Raw genomic sequence first — 17,085 nt, 5'->3', positions numbered from 1 at the left:
GAAGTTGCCCAACCAACTGAGCCACCCAGGTGTTCTTTTCTTTTCTTTTCAAGTAGGCTCCATGCCCAGCATGAAGCCCAATGTGGCTTGAATTCACGATGATGAAATCAAGACCTGAACTGAGATCAAGAGTTGGACATTCAGCCAACTGGGTCACCCAGGTGCCCCGAGACTCTTTTTACAAAAGTAAATCAGATCCTATCATTTCCCGACTCAAAACCCCTATTGGCTTCCCATTGTCCTTGGAATGGAATCAAGCTCCTTAATGTGGCCTACAAGGCCCTATGTGATCTGGCCCCTAGTGGTTCTCTGACCTCATTACTGGGAGCTCATTACTTTCAAACTTCCACCTCTTATTCTCATTTATACCTCAGGGATTTTGCATTTGCAGGGCCTGCTGCCTGGAACACTCTCCTTGAGTCCTCACATGGCTGGCTCCTTTTGACATTCAGATCTCAGCACATGTGTGCTGTATCCTCAATGAAGACCTAAATATATTATGTTTTCTCCAAAGCACTTATCACTAGATGCTATTATCTTGTTTACCTGTTTATTTTCTATTTCCCAGCTCTGCATTCTATGAGGGTAACAGAGGCCCAGTTGGCTTGAGCCACCACTGCATCCTTAGTGCTGAGAACTGCACTGGGTATGGAGTACAAGGTCTGTAAATATTTGGCACAGGCTAAATCCTTAGAGCAGGGCCTCATGGCTGTGATGGGGGAGGGGGGCCTCTTATGGGACTAAAGCCATGGGGACTAAATGGGAAAATTAAGCAACTGTCTGTGAGATATAGAGGGATGGTCTTTAATTAGAGCATCTCAAATCAAAAGATAAAAGAAGGACAACATCAATTTTGGGTGATGGGGGAAAAGAGTGCTGATAACAGGTGACCTTTAAAACAGAGAGATGTTATTGCCCTTTTTAAACCCCCATGCCCATAAAAAAAAATTACATGATTTGTGAACTGTGAACAAGTTCAAACAACACCTCAGTTGGCAGAATGGAAAAGGGAAGAAAAGCAGGAGACCTATTTACAGATGGTTTAAATAACCCAGATGCATTTAAATTGTCCCCACAATCTTAGGCTCTGTCTGATTCAGAGAGGAGGAGCATGTTTCTCAGGGGACAGAGTGTGGGTTCCACTGAACTGGGTGCTACGATTACCATTTGGACACCTCAGGGTCCTTATGCCTGTGAACCTGGAGATGGTGGAGCTATCATACTGGCCAGCGAATGCCCCTGATGACAATGAGGGGCCAGTGTTCCTGGTACGCACAATGGAATCAGGAGGAATATGTCTGGAGTCCAAGGGATTCACTGGAACATCTCTGGGTACTCCCATACCCAGTGATAACAGAAAATAAGCAATTGTAACAACTATGATTTGACAAGGGAAAGGCAGCTAAAGGCTCAGACCCTTCAGAAATGAAAGTCTGGGTTAATACACTGGAAAGCAATCAGGCCAACTGAAGTATTAAGACAAGAGTGAAGGAATCTAGAATGAGTAATGGAGGAAAGAGATACTATGATCATCACTTACAGCCTTGGGAACAGCTGTAGCTTCAGAGAACTGTAGTTTATTTCCCTAACTCACTTGCTTCATGTCTTTACAGAGACCGTGGCTGGTTACTACATTAAAGGGACTTCTGTAAGTGATTGGACTTGCACAGTCCCTCTTGGAAGGAGTGAAGGCATTTTGTCCCCACAATGGCAGAGAATCTATATTGTAGCATGGGACTGGACATAATGAGGGAAAGGAGCAGCAATGAGCAGTACAAGGAGGGTGACTGTATCTACCACCTCTTAGATTTGACCTCAGATCTTTGCACTCCCAACTGTCTCCAGGGTTCTTGGCCACTTGCTTCACCTCAGCCACTTCTATGATGACCAACTCTACGTAGATTCTGTCTGGCCACCACCCTGGTGACCAACTTACCCAGACACAATCCAACAGCAGCTCACCTCACGCATGTACCACAAGCCTCCTGCCTCCTACGCCTGCCTATTGTTCCTGAAGCACAAGACCCTACAGGCCAGCACAATGCCCATACATGCATAACTCAGAAACACAGGGGAATTAATGTCCCCAGGGAGCAAGACCCAGACAGATAAGAAATGGGATCCACCAAATAAAAGCCCATGACTGCCCCATGATGAGCTCTCTTGAGATGCAATCATTCAATGGTCTCTCTGGGGTGGAGCAATACACTTGCTATGAAGCAGTAGTCAGCCCCTTGTATGTGCCCTCCGTCTTTCCCTGCCCTACTCCCCGCTTCTGTCACGCCTGATTCCCTGGGATTGCACTCCCCAGGAAAGTTTAAACAAGTAAGCTTTTTATTCAGGCTATGTTATCCATGGGACCCGGGCTGTGACACTGTATGTGAAGTTAGTGGCTCGACTACAGAGAAAAATAACAATTTCAGGTGAATTTAAAACACGTAATTTGCCTGTATATTCCCTGTAGGCTGTATTCTAAGAACAGAAAGAATAGTGAAGAAATCTTAAATGATACTCAGTAATCTAGTGTCAGTAATAATATTGATATGGTTATTTTAAAACTATATATACATGTAAATATATTTTAAAAGAGTATGTTATGCATTAGAACCAAGATTTTTCAGTGAAAGGGAAAATACACCTAAAAACAAAGAGATTAAGTGTGCCTGGGTGGCTCAGTCAGTTAAGCGTCTGTCTGCCTTTGGCTCAGGTCATGATCCCAGGGTCCTGGGATCGAGTCCCATGTCAGGCTTCCTGCTCAGCGGGGAGTCTGCTTCTCTGCCCCTCCCCTGGCTCGTGTGCATTCTCTCTCTCTCTCTCTCTTACTCTCTTCCTCTCTCAAATAAATAAATAAGAAAAAAATAAAATCAAAGAGATTAAGTGAAAACATTGTAATATTAAATTTGAATTAGAAATATTAGTTGGGGCACCTGGCTGGTTTAGTCGGTAGAACATGCAACTCTTGATCTCAGGGTTGTGAGTTTGAGCCCCATGTTGCGTATAGAGATTACTTAAAACTACAATCTTTTTTTTTAAAGAAATAGTAAGAACACAATGCATTTTTCTCTTTCAAAAAAAAAAAAAATGTATTTCCTAGTTCTGTTGACCAAAGAGGCCTATAAGAAATACTTAACTACTGAGGGGCCCTGACAATAGTTTCCAAATATCATTTCCCACTAAAAGGTTGTAAAACTCTTTGAAGAAATGACTGATTCAGGTCTGGGACAGGAAATGTACAGGATGAGCCAGGAACACCTTGAGTACCAAAAATCAAAGAAGTTATCAGATTGTTAACAAGGGGCCAAAGATGGGAAAATTTAAGCATCAAAAAGTCAAGGTATTGGATATGTTTATTATCTTTATTGTGGTGAGGGTTTCCTAAGTTACACATATGTCAAAATTTATCAGATTGGCAAAAGGAATAAGATCTTGCCATTTGCAACGACGTGGATGGAACTGGAGGGTATTATGCTGAGCGAAATAAGTCAAACAGAGAAAGACATGTATCATATGACCTCACTGATATGAGGAATTCTTAATCTCAGGAAACAAACTGAGGGTTGCTGGAGTGGGGGGTGGGGTGGGAGGGATGGGGTGACTGGGTGATGGACACTGGGGAGGGTATGTGTTCTGGTAAGCGCTGTGAATTGTGCAAGACTGTTGAATCTCAGATCTGTACCTCTGAAACAAATAATGCAATATATGTTAAGAAAGAAAAAAAGAAGAAGAAGAATGTAGCAGGAGGGGAAGAATGAAGGGGGGGAAATCGGAGGGGGAGAAGAACCATGAGAGACAATGGACTCTGAAAAACAAACTGAGGGTTCTAGAGGGGAGGGGGTTGGGAGGATGGGTTAGCCTGGTGATGGGTATTGAGGAGGGCACGTTCTGCATGGAGCACTGGGTGTTATGCACAAACAATGAATCATGGAACACTATATCTAAAACTAATGATGTAATGTATGGGGATTAACATAACAATAAAAAAAAATTAAAAAAAAATTTATCAGATTGGCAACTTTACATATGTGAAGTTTATTGCATGTCAATTATACCTAAATAAAGGTACTTAAAAAGTATAATGCCTACAATGAATTGAAACACATCAAATATGTACAGGAGTTCATTATAATATCAAACAAACAAACAAACAAAAACCCAGCAACAACCCAAAAACAAATAGCTCATTAATCACTTTTGAAGATTGTCAGCGTATTAATTCATTGTTTTCTGAAAGCTAGCAAATTAAGAGAAGTAATCAAGCATTTATTCATCTTCTATGAACTCTACCTCTGGGTAACCAAATTGATAATGAGTGAAAGTTCTTCAAAACTTTCTAGCTAATGTCAATGATATATCATCTCACATCTGTCAGAATGAATAAAATAAAAAACACAAGAAACAACAAGTGTTGGCAAGGATGTGGAGAAAAAAGAACCCTCTTGCACTGTTGGTGGGAATGCAACCTGGTACAGCCACTGTGGAAAACAGTATGCAGTTTCCTCAAAAAGTTAAAAATGCGACTACCCTACAATCCAGTAATTACACTACTGGATATCTACCCAAAAAATACAAAAACACAGGGGGCCTAGGTAGCACAGTTTGTTGGGCAACCAACTCTTGGTTTCAGCTTAGGTTGTGATCTCAGAGTCTTGAGATTGAGCCCCACATGGGGCTCCACACTCAGCACAGAGTGGGCTTGGAGTTTCACTCTTCCTCTCCCTCTGTCCCTCACCACTATACTTTCTCTCTCTCCCTCCCTCTAAAATAAATAAATAAATCTTTACTTTTTAAAAGATTATTTATTTATTTGAGAGAGAGAGAGAGAGAGAGAGAGAGAACACGAGCAGGGGGAGGGGCAGAGGAAGAAGCAGACTCCCCGCTGAGCAGGGAGCCCAATGCAGGGCTCAATCCCAGGACCCTGGGATCATGCCCTGAGCTGAAGGCAGACGCTTAACCAACTGAGCCACCCAGGCGTCCCAATAAATAAATCTTTTTAAAAAATACGAAAACACTAATTCAAATGGATACATGCACCCCTACGTTTATAGCAGCATTATTTACAATACCCAAATTATGGGAGCAGTCCAAGTGTCCATCGACAGATGAATGGATAAAGAAGATGTGGTGTATATATATATATATATATATATATATATATATATATATATATATAATGGAATATTACTCAGCCATAAAAAAGAATGAAATATTGCCATTTGCAATGACATAGATGGAGCTAGAGAGTAAAATGCTAAGCAAAACAAGTCAGTCAGAGAAAGAAAGATACCACATGATTTCACTCATATGTGGAATTTAAGAAACAAAACAAATGAGCAAAGGAAAAAAAGAGAGAGAGAGAAACCAAGAAATAGACTCTTAATTATTGAGAACAAACCAATGGTTACCAGAGCGGAGGTAGGTAGGGGGATGGGTGAAATAGGTGATGGGGATTAAGGAGTGCACTTGTTACAATGAGCACCGGGTGATGTATGGAATTATTAAATCACTCTCTTGTATGCCTGAAACTAATATAACTCTGTATGTGAACTACCCTGGAATTAAAATTGAAACTTAATAAAAAAATTTCTAGCTAATACAGAGATACTGACAAAAATAGGATCACCCCAATATTTAAACCTCAAATAAAGTAATTGATTTAGATGAAGATCACAAAGGCTGCTAAAACCTGAGTTGAAAAGCTGATCTGGAACTTTATTATCGATGGATCGGCTGACAACACCTAAATCTGCTGATCAATCTTAATGTCACTGAGATAATTAGACATGACATGATGCAGTTGGATTTCCCAACACTATATATGAAATAGTCTTGCAAAAAAAAAAAAAAATCATGTGGAATCCGATCAAGTCTCTAAATCAGGGTTTCAACTTGGGTATTACTGACATTTTAAGTTGGGTAATTCTTTTTTTGTGTGAGGGGCTGTTCCATGTAGTGTAAGGTGTCTAGCAGCACCCATGGCCTCTACTCATGATGTTAGTGGCACTCTGCAAGTTGTGACAATAAGAAAAGTCTCTAGATATTGCCATATGGTCCCTAGGAGGTGGGGAGAGGTGGGGGGAGAAAGCAGAAATCAAACTTGGTTTAAGTGGGGGGACTATATTTTGGGGCAGTAAAGAAGCTGAAAGTTGGGAGAACAAGAAAGACAGTTGCAGATCTTAGAGAAGAAAACATCAGGGTGCCTGGGTGGCTCAGTCCATTAAGCGTCTGCCTTCAGCTCAGGTCATGATTCCAGAACCCTGGGATCGAGCCCTGCATGGGGCTCCCTGCTCAGTGGGGAGCCTGCTTCTCTCTCTCCCTCTGCTCCCTGCTCCTGCTCTCTTTCTCTCTCAAATAAGTAAATAAATAATCTTTAAAAAAGAAAAGAAAAGAAAATGTCAACTTAGTGCTCAGGCATAAGGAGAGAGTCCCAGCACAGGCAGATCCTTTAGTTGGATGTCCCTGCAGCCTTCATGTGGCCTGTGAGGGCCTGAATTTCCTGGGCAGAAACAGGCAGTTCAGAAACAAAGAAGGATGTCACAGGAAAATTGTGAAATTCCAAGATCGACAACTATGGTGGAGGAATCCTCCTTCCCTGCCCCCCTGGGATCCCGTGCCCCATCTAGAACCAGCCAGAATGCACCAAAAATGCCAGGACTTCAGAATGCTGTCTCCCCCATTTTGGGGGATGTGTGTTTCATTGTCAACCAGAAAGTTCTCCTCCAACTCTTTTGGAGAATAAAATTTTGTTCAAAAAATGTCTCTGTCTAGTTTCAGCAACTCCATTAACTCTCACACATCCTCTAAGGAGAATTAACTCTGCTTTTCATAAGCAATGGTGTTAATCCTTTACAGACACATTTGGGTTGTTTTGTTTTGTTTTTTTTTTCAGACTTAAGAGGAGATACCTACTTTTCTATACTGACCATGAAGGAATAACAGGGTTCAAAATACCCTCCCACTGTAAACAACTGAAAAACTGGACAAAATATGTGCTAGAATTATTTTTAAGATATCAACAAGAGATGGCACAGAACTGTGATCCCTGCAAGAAGAGAAACAGACAAGATGAGCCCTGTGATTTTTCAGGCTTTCTCCCTGAAGGAATTTCTAAACTGTTGAGTAAGAAAGGGGAACTTAAAGAGAGCCCAATGGTCTCAAGAGTCAAGGAGATAGAGATAAGAGTTTGGGAAGGTTGAAGTACCTAGGGTTTACAGGGCAGGGTACTGGAAAGAGGGAGCTAGGCAAAGCAAGTATTCAGGAATATGCATGGAAGGTCCCCATGAATCTTTGGCTAAATAACAATCTGCTTGTGATGATGTGATCTTATATATAGAAAACCTAAAGATCACACACACACACACACACACGCACGTGCGCGCGCGCACACACACACACACACACACTGTTACAACTAATAAATGAATTCAAAAGGTAGAAGGATACAAAGTCAACACACTAGTTTCATTTGTATCTCTTTATACTAACCATGAACAATCTGAAAAGGAAATTAAGAAAACAGTTCCATTTATATTAACATCAAAGAGAATAAAAGGGGTACCTGGGTGGCTCAGTCAGTTAAACATCTGACTCTTGATTTCAGCTCAGGTCGTGATCTCAGAGTTGTGAGATTGAGCCCTGCGTTGGGCTCTGCACTGGGCATGGAGCCTGTTTAAGATTCTCTCTCCCTCTGTCTCTTCTCCCCCTGCCAAAAAAAAAAAAAAAAGAGAGAGAGAGAAAGAGAGAGAATAAAATACTTGGGAATTACCTTAACCAAGGAAGAGAAAGACTTGTACAATGAAAAATACAAAACACTGATGGAAGAAATTAAAGAAGTCCTACATAAATGGAAAGACATCCAGTGTTCACAGATTGGAAACTTAATAGTGTTAAGATGTCAATACCACCCAAAGCGATCTACAGGTTCAATGTAAATTCAATACATATCAAAATCCTGATGGTATTTTTGGCAGAAATAAAAAAGAACCATGGCAAGAAAAAAATTTCCAAAATTGATATGGACTCTCAAGGGATCTAATACAGCCAAAACAATCTTTAAAAACTGGAGGACTCATACCTCCTGATTTCAAAACTCACAGCAAAATTACAATAATTAAAATAGAGTGATACCAGCATAATATATACAGACATACAGACAAATGGAATAGAATAGATAACCCAGAAATAAAACTTCTGCATATATATTCAAATGATTTTTGACAAGGGTTCCAAGACCATTCCGTAGGGAAAAAACAGTCTTTCGACAAATGGTCCTGGGAAAACTGGACATTCCCATGCAAAAGAATAAAGTGTGACCCTTACCTAACACCGTATGCAAAAATTAACTCAAAATGGATCCAATTTAAGACCTAAAACAACAAAACTCTTAGAGGAAAATATAGCATAAAAGCTTCCTGACATTGGATTTGGCAATGGTTTCTTGGATATGACACCAAAGGCACAAGCAAGAACAAAAAAGGCAGACAAATTGGACTTCATGAAAATTTTAAAAATTTGTGCATCAAAAGACACTGTCAACAGAGTAAAAAGGCAACCCACAGAATGGGAGAAAATATTTGCAAATCATATATCTGATTAATATCCAGAATACAGAAAGAACTAAAATGCAACAACAAAAATAAAAAAAACCCAATTCAAAAATGATCAAAGAACTTGAATAGACATTTCTCCAAAGAAGATATACAAATAGCTAATAAGCACATAAGACACCAAACATTAGAGAAATGCAAATCAAGGCATAATAAGATACCCCTTCACACCCATTATGATGGCTACTATAAAAACAAAACAAAACACACTGTCAGGGACATGGAGAAATCGGAACCCTTGTACACTGTTGATGGGAATGGAAAATGGTATAGCTGCTGTGGAACTGCATGCTGAGGAACTGCAGATGATACAGCAATTCCACTTCTGGGTATATACTCAAAAGAATTGAAAGCAGAGTCTTGAAGAGATATTTGCACACCCATATGCATAGCAACATTATTCACAATAGCCAAGAAGTGGAAACAACTCAAGTGCCTATCAACAGATAAATGGATAAGCAAAATGTGGTATATACATACAATGGAATACTATTCAGCTTTAAAAAGGGAGGAAATTCCAACGTATATACAATATGAATGAATTTTTAGGGCACTATGCTATATGAAATAAGCCAGTCATAAGAAGATACTTTATGATTCCACTTACACAAAATACTTACAGTATTCAAAATCATACAGACAGTAGAATGGGGGTTGCCAAGACTTGGGGGAAGGGGAGAATGGGGAATTATTGTTTAATGAGTATAGAGTTTCAATTTTATAAAATGAAAAAGAGTTCTAGAGACGAATTGTGCTGATGGTTGCACAACAATATGAGTGTGCTTAATGCGCTGAGACACACACTTAAAAATGGTTAAGATGCTAAATTTTGTTATGTGTATTTAACACAACAAAAAATTAGAGGGATGCCTGGGTGGTTCAGTCGTTAAGCGTCTGCCTTCTGCTCAGGTCATGATCCCAGGGTCCTGGGATTGAGCCCCACATTGGGCTCCCTGCTCAGCGGAGAGCTTGCTTCTCCCTCTCCCACTCCCCCTGCTTGTGTTCCCTCTCTTGCTGTCTCTCTCTCTGTCAGATAAATAAAATCTTTAAAAAAAATTAGAAAAAAAGATAAGCTATTTAAATAAAAATGTCAATAATATATTGTATGGTTTAAACTATACGTAGAGTTAAGATGTAGAATAACAATTGCACAAAAAATGGGAGGGAAGAAATGAAATTACACTTCCATTTGTTGTCAAGTTTTTATAAATGAAATATATTACATTATTTAAAGATAAATTCTGATAAGTTAAAGATCTGTGTCATAAAACCTAGAGCAATCATAGACAAATGAGCAAGCAACAACAGCAACAAAAAATACACAAAGAAGCATAGTTAATAAGCCAATAGTGAAGGTAAAATTGAACCCTAAAAAATATTCAGGCAATAAAAAGGAAACAAAGAACAAAAAGCAGGAGGAAAGAGAGAAAACCAATAGCAAGGGAGTAGATTTAAACCTAGTGAGATTGATAATTATATGAAATGTAAATGTTTAAATACTTCAGTTAAAAGGCAGAGAATGTCAGACTTGATAAATAAAGCAAGCCTCAACTACAGGCTTTCAAGAAGAAAATAACTTTATTTTATTTTTTAAAAAATTTTCCAGTTTAGGGGCGCCTGGTTGGCTCAGATGTTTGGGCATCTTGCCTTCTGCTCAGGTCATGATCTCTAGGTCCTGGGATTGAGCCCCACATTGGGCTCCCGGCTCAGTGGGGAGCCTGCTTCTCCCTCTCCCTCTGCTTCTTCCCCTGCTTGTGCTCTCTCTCTCTCTCTCTCTCAAATGAATAAATAAAATCTTTAAAAAAATTTTTTTTCCAGTTTATGGGTTTGGTATTTTTTGGGTGGGGGATTGATTTTTGAGCCTTATTAATGTTGACTGACAATTTTTTTTAAAAAGATTTTATTTTATTTTTATTTATTTATTTTTAAAGATTTTATATATTTATTTGACAGAGAGAAAGAACACAAGCAGGGGGAGTGGGAGAGGGAGAAGCAGGCTTCCCGCTGAGCAGAGAGCCCGATGTGCGGCTCGATCCCAAGATCCTGGGATCATGACCTGAGCCGAAGGCAGATGCTTAACGACTGAGCTACCCAGGCACCCCAAAAAGATTTTATTTTTAAGTAATCTCGGGCTTGAACTCACAACCCCGAGATCAAGAGTCACATGCTCCACCAACAGAGCCAGCCAGCTGCCCCGTGAGTGACATTTTATATAAACGTTTCCTTTGTTTTATATAGAAGTCTAAATTTACAGAATAATAATGGGGGGGGGGAACCCACATCAACACATTACCCACATTTGCCCATGTTCCTGCCATAATTTGAGAACTTTGCTTTTTTTCCGCCTGGCAGCATGGGCCTAATTTACAGGGCACTAAGTATATAATTGGAAAAGAAAAGAGTGAGGGTGCCCTATTTCAAAACTTAATTCCAAGATCCAAGTCAGAAGACATCAACCCATATTTCTGCTAAGGGTTTATCCCACGAGGCAAACTACTATCTTGTAGCTTGCCAGCCAAGTTGGCTGAGTGCCCCTGAGTACTGGACACAGCCTTTATTTCCCGATTTAGGGTCAGGCTTACTTTCCAATTGTTAGGCACGCCTCTGTGCGTACGAGATTGTGGACTCCAAGGTGTGCCTTTGCCAGATAGCTAAGCCATTCAAACCAGTGCATCTACATTCACCTAATCCATCCACCTCTGCCTCGTCTCAGCGGATGCTCTGAGTTTGCACCAACTCACAGGTCTTGACCTTCCTCCTTTCCTCTCCAGGGTGCCCAAACAACTGCTAGTGGCCACTGCTTCCCAGGAGGGGTGAGGATAAATTAGGAAAAACTGAACCAGATCTAGAGCAGAGCACCAAAACACACTTGGGAGAGGCTTTAGCACACCGGAGAGGAAAAATCACTCTAAATGCAAAGACACATTTAATGCATGGGGAAAGATATCATGCAAATGCTAATCATAAAAAGGCTGGAATGGCTATATTAATATTAGACCAAATAGATTTTGGAATAAGGAGTATTACCAAGGATAAAAAAGATCTTATCATCACGGTAAAGGATTAAACTCATCAGGAGATCTTACAGTCCAAAATGTATGTGTACCTAATAACAGAGTCTCAAAATACTGAGAAGCAAAAACTGATAGAACTGAAAGGAGGAAAAGACAAATCCACAATTACAGGTGGAGATTTGAATACGTCTCTCTTGGGGGCGCCTGGCTGGCTCAGTCACTCAGAGGAGCATGTGACTCTCAATCTCAGGGTCTTGAGTTCAAGCCCCATGTTGGGTGTAGTAGAGATTACTTAAATAAATAAACTTAAAACAAAAACCATGAATACTTCTGTCTCAGTAATCAATAAAACAACTATAAGGCAAAGCAGTAGGTATATGGAAGACAAAGGGCACAACCCACTACCTTGACTTAAGTAATATAAGACGCTGCACCCCAAAACTGCAGAATACATATTTTTTTCAAGAGCATATGATAGACTCTATACTGGGTCATAAAACAAGCCTCATAAAATTTCAAATTATTGAAATCATGTAAAATATATTCACTGTCAAACTCCCAAGTCTTTGTAAATTAAACAACACACTTCTAAATGACTAAGTCAAAGGAAAACTCATGATGGAAATTAAAACTTATTTTAACTAAATTAAAATTAAAATACAATATATCAACGTTTGTGAGATGCAGCTACAGTTTTATAATTTTAGCTTTCATATTTGGGTCTATGATCCATTTCAAGATAATTTATGTGTATGGTGTAAGATAAGGATTGAGATTCATTTTTTTTCTATATGATGTCCACCTGTTCAAGCTTCATAACTCACCAATAAGAAAACAATCCAGTAATGTAAAATGGTACAACCACTTTGGAAAACAGTTTGGCTGTTCTTCTTAAAGTCAAACATGCCCTTTCACACAACCGGCAATTCCATTCCTAGATTTTTATGCAAGAGAATTGAAATTATGTCCACACAAAGATTGTATATGAACTTTCATAGCGGCTTTAGGCATCATAGTAAAAACTTGGAAATAATTCTAATGTCCATCGACAAGTGAAAAGATACACAATTTATGTTATATTCATACTACAGAATTCCACACAGCAGTGAAATATTGACACATGCAACAACATGGATGAACTAACAAAAAGTAATCTGTGGTAACCGAAAGCAGTAGTTGCCTGGGGCTAGGGGTTGTGTTTAGCGGGGGGAGTTGACTGAGAAGGGGCACAAAAGAACTTTTTAGGGTAATGGATATGTTTCATATCTGGAGTGTGCAGGTAGTTACATAGGTATACATACCTGTCCAAACTCAGAGAATTGTACACTTAACATGGGTGCACTGTATCAATTATAAATTTTATCTCATAAAATTGATTTTTCAAACAGACTTAAGAAGCTTAAATAAATGCAATGTGGAGACATTGTTTGGATCCTAACAAGCCAACTGCAAAAAAATTTATGACAATTATGAAAACTGACTGGATATTTGCTGATACTGATATTGTTAACATTTTTTGATCAGTGATAATTATATTGTGGTTATATTGAAAGAGAGAAAAAGAAGTCCTTCTCTTTTAGAGAAGTACTCATAGATGAATTGATAAAACATGTGAGATATGCTTTAAAAGAATTAAAGCACAGGACAGTGGAATGGGTGTGGATGAAATAAGTTTGGCCAAATATCGATAACTATTGAGGCTGGGGGATGGGCACAATGGCATTCGTTATATTATGTTATTATAATTAAAATTTCATTATTGTACTAACTTTATTACCATCCCCACATTTGTACATAGTGCTATACCTATTTGCAATGTGTTGACCTTGTTTGGGTCCTAAATGAGCAAATTCATGATAAAAAGATATTTAAGGGGCAATTGGGGAAATTTGAATACTGGCTAGCAAGCAGCTGACATTGAGGAATTTGGGGGAGAAAGTTTTTTGATGTTATAATAATTCTGTGGTGTAAAAAAGAAGGTAAAGATGAAGATGGGGGAGGAGGAGAAGAAATTGCAGCCACAGCAATGATCACACCTGGCATCCAGATCCTGGTTTCTTCATTTTCCGCTCAGAGGTACCAGGAATCCTTGAAGAAATGGCTTATTCTTAAGCCTGGAACATTTTGTTGTGCCAGAAAGTAAGAAAGTGTTCAAAGATGATGAAAACATTAAAAAAAAAACAACAACAACAAAACCCCGGAGTCAGCTTGGAGGGGCTCCCTCCTGACCCGATCTTGGACAATTTAAACACTAAAAGAAATCATGATAGCAAAGTATTACGGCCCATGGGATAAAATAAGAGTGTGTGAACCCATGGAGACTGAAACAAACAAATGTTTTCCTTGTAGTAGAGAGCCAACTAATAAATGTATAAGGAATGACATGGTAGAAAATTACCATATGGCAACTATCATTGTAATACCTGAATCATGCAAAAATCAATAGATGCGCTAATGAATGAATAGGTGAAAGTCTGAGGAGTGACATAAAATTTACATAGTCTTAATGTACCTCTCCACAGGATATTTGTTAATTATAAAAGGAAAAATAGTGATTTTGCTGTGGAGAAACCTGACACCACCTTAACCAAATGATCAATGTTAACATCACCAGTAACTGGGCAAATTGACGTGATGTGCTTCCCGATACAACACACTGAGAAGTCAGCATCACATCCTGGCTAATCCTGCCAAAAAGTATTTAAGCTGAATCTAACCATGAGGAAACATAAGACAATTCAAGCTGAAGGACACAATAACTGGCTGGTAATCTTTGAGACATCAATGGTCATGAAAGACCAAGAGAGGACCTGCTCCAGACTAAAAGAGATCAAACAGATAATAATGCAATGCGTAATCTGAAGATTTTCTCTTCCTCTATTGGGGCATTTGCTGAAATCTAAGTTATGTCGATTAGATAATGGTTTTGTATCAATATTAATATCTAGATTTTGATCATTGTATAGTGCTTATGTAAGTGAATGTCCTTATTTTTGGGAAAACTGTGAAATATTTAGGGATAAAGGGGCATCATGTCTGCAATTTACTCTCCAACAGTATGGGAAAAATAGAAAGAGAGAAGAAAAAAGGATAAAGGCAATGTGATAAAATGTTATCCTTTGGGGAATTCGATGAGAGGCAGATGGGAATTATTCGCAATTTTCTGTAAGTCTGAAATTATGTCAAAATAAAAAGTTGGGAAAAAAGTGAAACAACAACAACAACAACAACAACAACAACCCACCAACCCTTGAAAGTAAAATCAACCAATCAAAAACAAAACAAAAAAGAAATTATTAATGGGAATGTAAAATGGTGCACCCGCTAGGGAAACCAGTATGGTAGTTCCTCAAAAAATTAAAATAGGAGTACCTGGCTGGCTCAGCTGGCAGAGCATGTGACTCTTGATCTACTCTTATGTATGCTTGAAAATTCCCTTAAAAAAGTTTTAAAAACTTCTCCACTTTAGACTTCATAAATTGAAATTCAGATTCTGTGAGGTTGCCCCATATGTTTTACTCAACTTTATTTACTGATGTCTTTTGACCATTACTGAGTTTCACAATTAAATGGAGAATTAGAAAACCAGGATTGTCTTTAGAGGTCTACAAAGATGGAGGTGTCAAGGTACTGGGAATCTCCAGCACATAGAAATGCTACATGATCCAAAATATAACTTCAATAATGATTTTTAATATTAATGTAGAAAAGTGAGGGTAATGTACAATGTAAAGCACAGCTGCAGAATAATCTGGACCGGTAGCTTGTATAATTGAAGCATGGAGTTCAATGCTGCTGTTGGCTAAATTAGTTGGGCTCCAGAAGGAAGGAGGAAGTGGGAAGAGGGTCTACGGTGGATTTGCGCGTGGATATGCTGTGTTGTGTTGCCTGAGCTACTGACTGAAGTCTCCAGGAATCAGATAAGAACAACCTATGGAGGTCACAGTGGGCACAGAGTTCATAGTCCTTCTGTCTCCACAAAACCTGGAGTTGACATTTATGGCTGGTTTGCTAAACTAGCAAACTTTCTGGTCTTTCCAGCCCCTGAGCCTGTGGTTGGGGGGAACAAGATGTATGTGATGATCATGGAGTAGTGTGCTTGGACCAGGTTGTGCAGGGGCTTAAGTGTTTTTCTTTTTAAAGATTTTATTTATTTATTTGACACAGAGAGACACAGCAAGAGAAGGAACACAAGCAGGGGGAGTGGGAGAGGGAGAATCAGGCTTCCCGCGGAGCAGGGAGCTCAATGCGGGGCTCGATCCCAGGACCCCGGGATCATGACCTGAGCCGAAGGCAGACGCTTAACGACTGAGCCCCCCAGGTGCCCCAAGTGTTTTTCCTTTTTGCAGTCCTTATAAACAATTATATTCTCATAAGATTGAGACCTACATCGAAGTATTACTGAGCAAAAGGGAAATTCCCCTTCACCCCAGCTCTGCTTCTACTCCCCACCCGTTAAGAAAACCACTACTCACAGTTTAGGGCGCATCTTTTCCTTCTCTCTTCCAGTTCATAGTTGACCTTCAAGTCTCAAAATCAGAAAGAGAAAAATCCCAATGTCAAAATCTGATGGTGGTTCTCTGGGTCTCCCAGGGAGTGTTTTTTAATGTGTTTAAATGTTTAATGTTTAAATGTTGGAGCACCTCACCCACGATGCTGTGCTGGGCCATTTACCATCTACTGGTCTCACAGACTGTAATCTCTCCTTGACCAAGCTAGCTTTACTACTAGGTTTTGTTGTCCTGGTGCTTGGTGGCGTGCTGGCAGGGAGGAGGCAGAGACTGTTTACTGAGGGTGGCTGGGTGGAGTGGCCGGCTGCCTGGATAAATTAGGTCTGCATTTCTCCAGCAGTTTCATACTTAAGGAATATTTAAGGGACCCAGCCTCTAAGGTAGAGGCCCAGTCAGGTCATCCAAACTCTGGCCGTCTGAGCCGAAGCCACCCTAAATGAAGAGAAATGCAGAAGAAATGTACTTTAGCCACAAGGCCTAGTGGGGACAGCCCTGGACTTGCAGGAAGGAGGCAAGCGGCGGTGGGACACAGTGTCACCTCTCCAAACGTAGTTCTCCTCCTCTTATAGAGGGGGAGGCTCACTATGATAAGATTCATAATATTTGCCCAGCTTAGGCAAAGAAACTTGTAGCATGACTCAGGAGCAAGGTCTGCGCAGCGACCACCCCCTTGGTGCTCCACCGGCCAGGGCTGCCTGCCCGCGGTGGATCAATTAAGTCTTTCTCAGGCCATTTAATACTGAAGGGACATTTAAGGGGCCCAGCGTATCAGTAGGGGCCCAGCCGGCTCATACAAACTCTGGCGGTCTGAACTGTTCGTGCCCCGGCCACTTCGCCCTGGTCCGCTTGCCTCTAGACCCGGCGGGCGCTGTGCCTCGTCCTGGTGTCCTGGCAAAGAGCTGCCCCGGCCTCCGGGTCCCCGGGGCTGCGCCGCCGTCCTGCTGCCGCCCTCCTGTG

The 17,085-nt window shown here is 40.2% G+C and overlaps 1 protein-coding gene across 2 annotated transcripts in view; it reads right to left on the bottom strand.

Annotated features, from left to right (window-relative positions):
• FAF2 (Fas associated factor family member 2) overlaps positions 1 to 17,046 on the bottom strand; it is a 92,226-nt gene extending 75,180 nt beyond the window's left edge. Inside the window, exons 1-2 of one of the 2 annotated variants that reach the window (XM_078066896.1) lie at positions 16,093 to 17,046; positions 7,556 to 7,699 (exon numbers count right to left, since the gene is read on the bottom strand). The gene's annotated coding sequence lies outside the window, so the exon portion shown is untranslated. The remainder of the gene's footprint in view (positions 1 to 7,555; positions 7,700 to 16,092) is intronic. The other variant, XM_036115745.2, reaches the window with a different exon arrangement.
• Positions 17,047 to 17,085: the final 39 nt, after the last annotated feature.

Source organism: Halichoerus grypus, chromosome 2 (assembly GCF_964656455.1).
Source record: "Halichoerus grypus chromosome 2, mHalGry1.hap1.1, whole genome shotgun sequence".
Lineage (NCBI taxonomy): Eukaryota > Metazoa > Chordata > Mammalia > Carnivora > Phocidae > Halichoerus > Halichoerus grypus.
The sequence above is the reverse complement of the archived record's forward strand: the minus strand, read 5'-3'. Positions and strand labels throughout refer to the sequence as shown.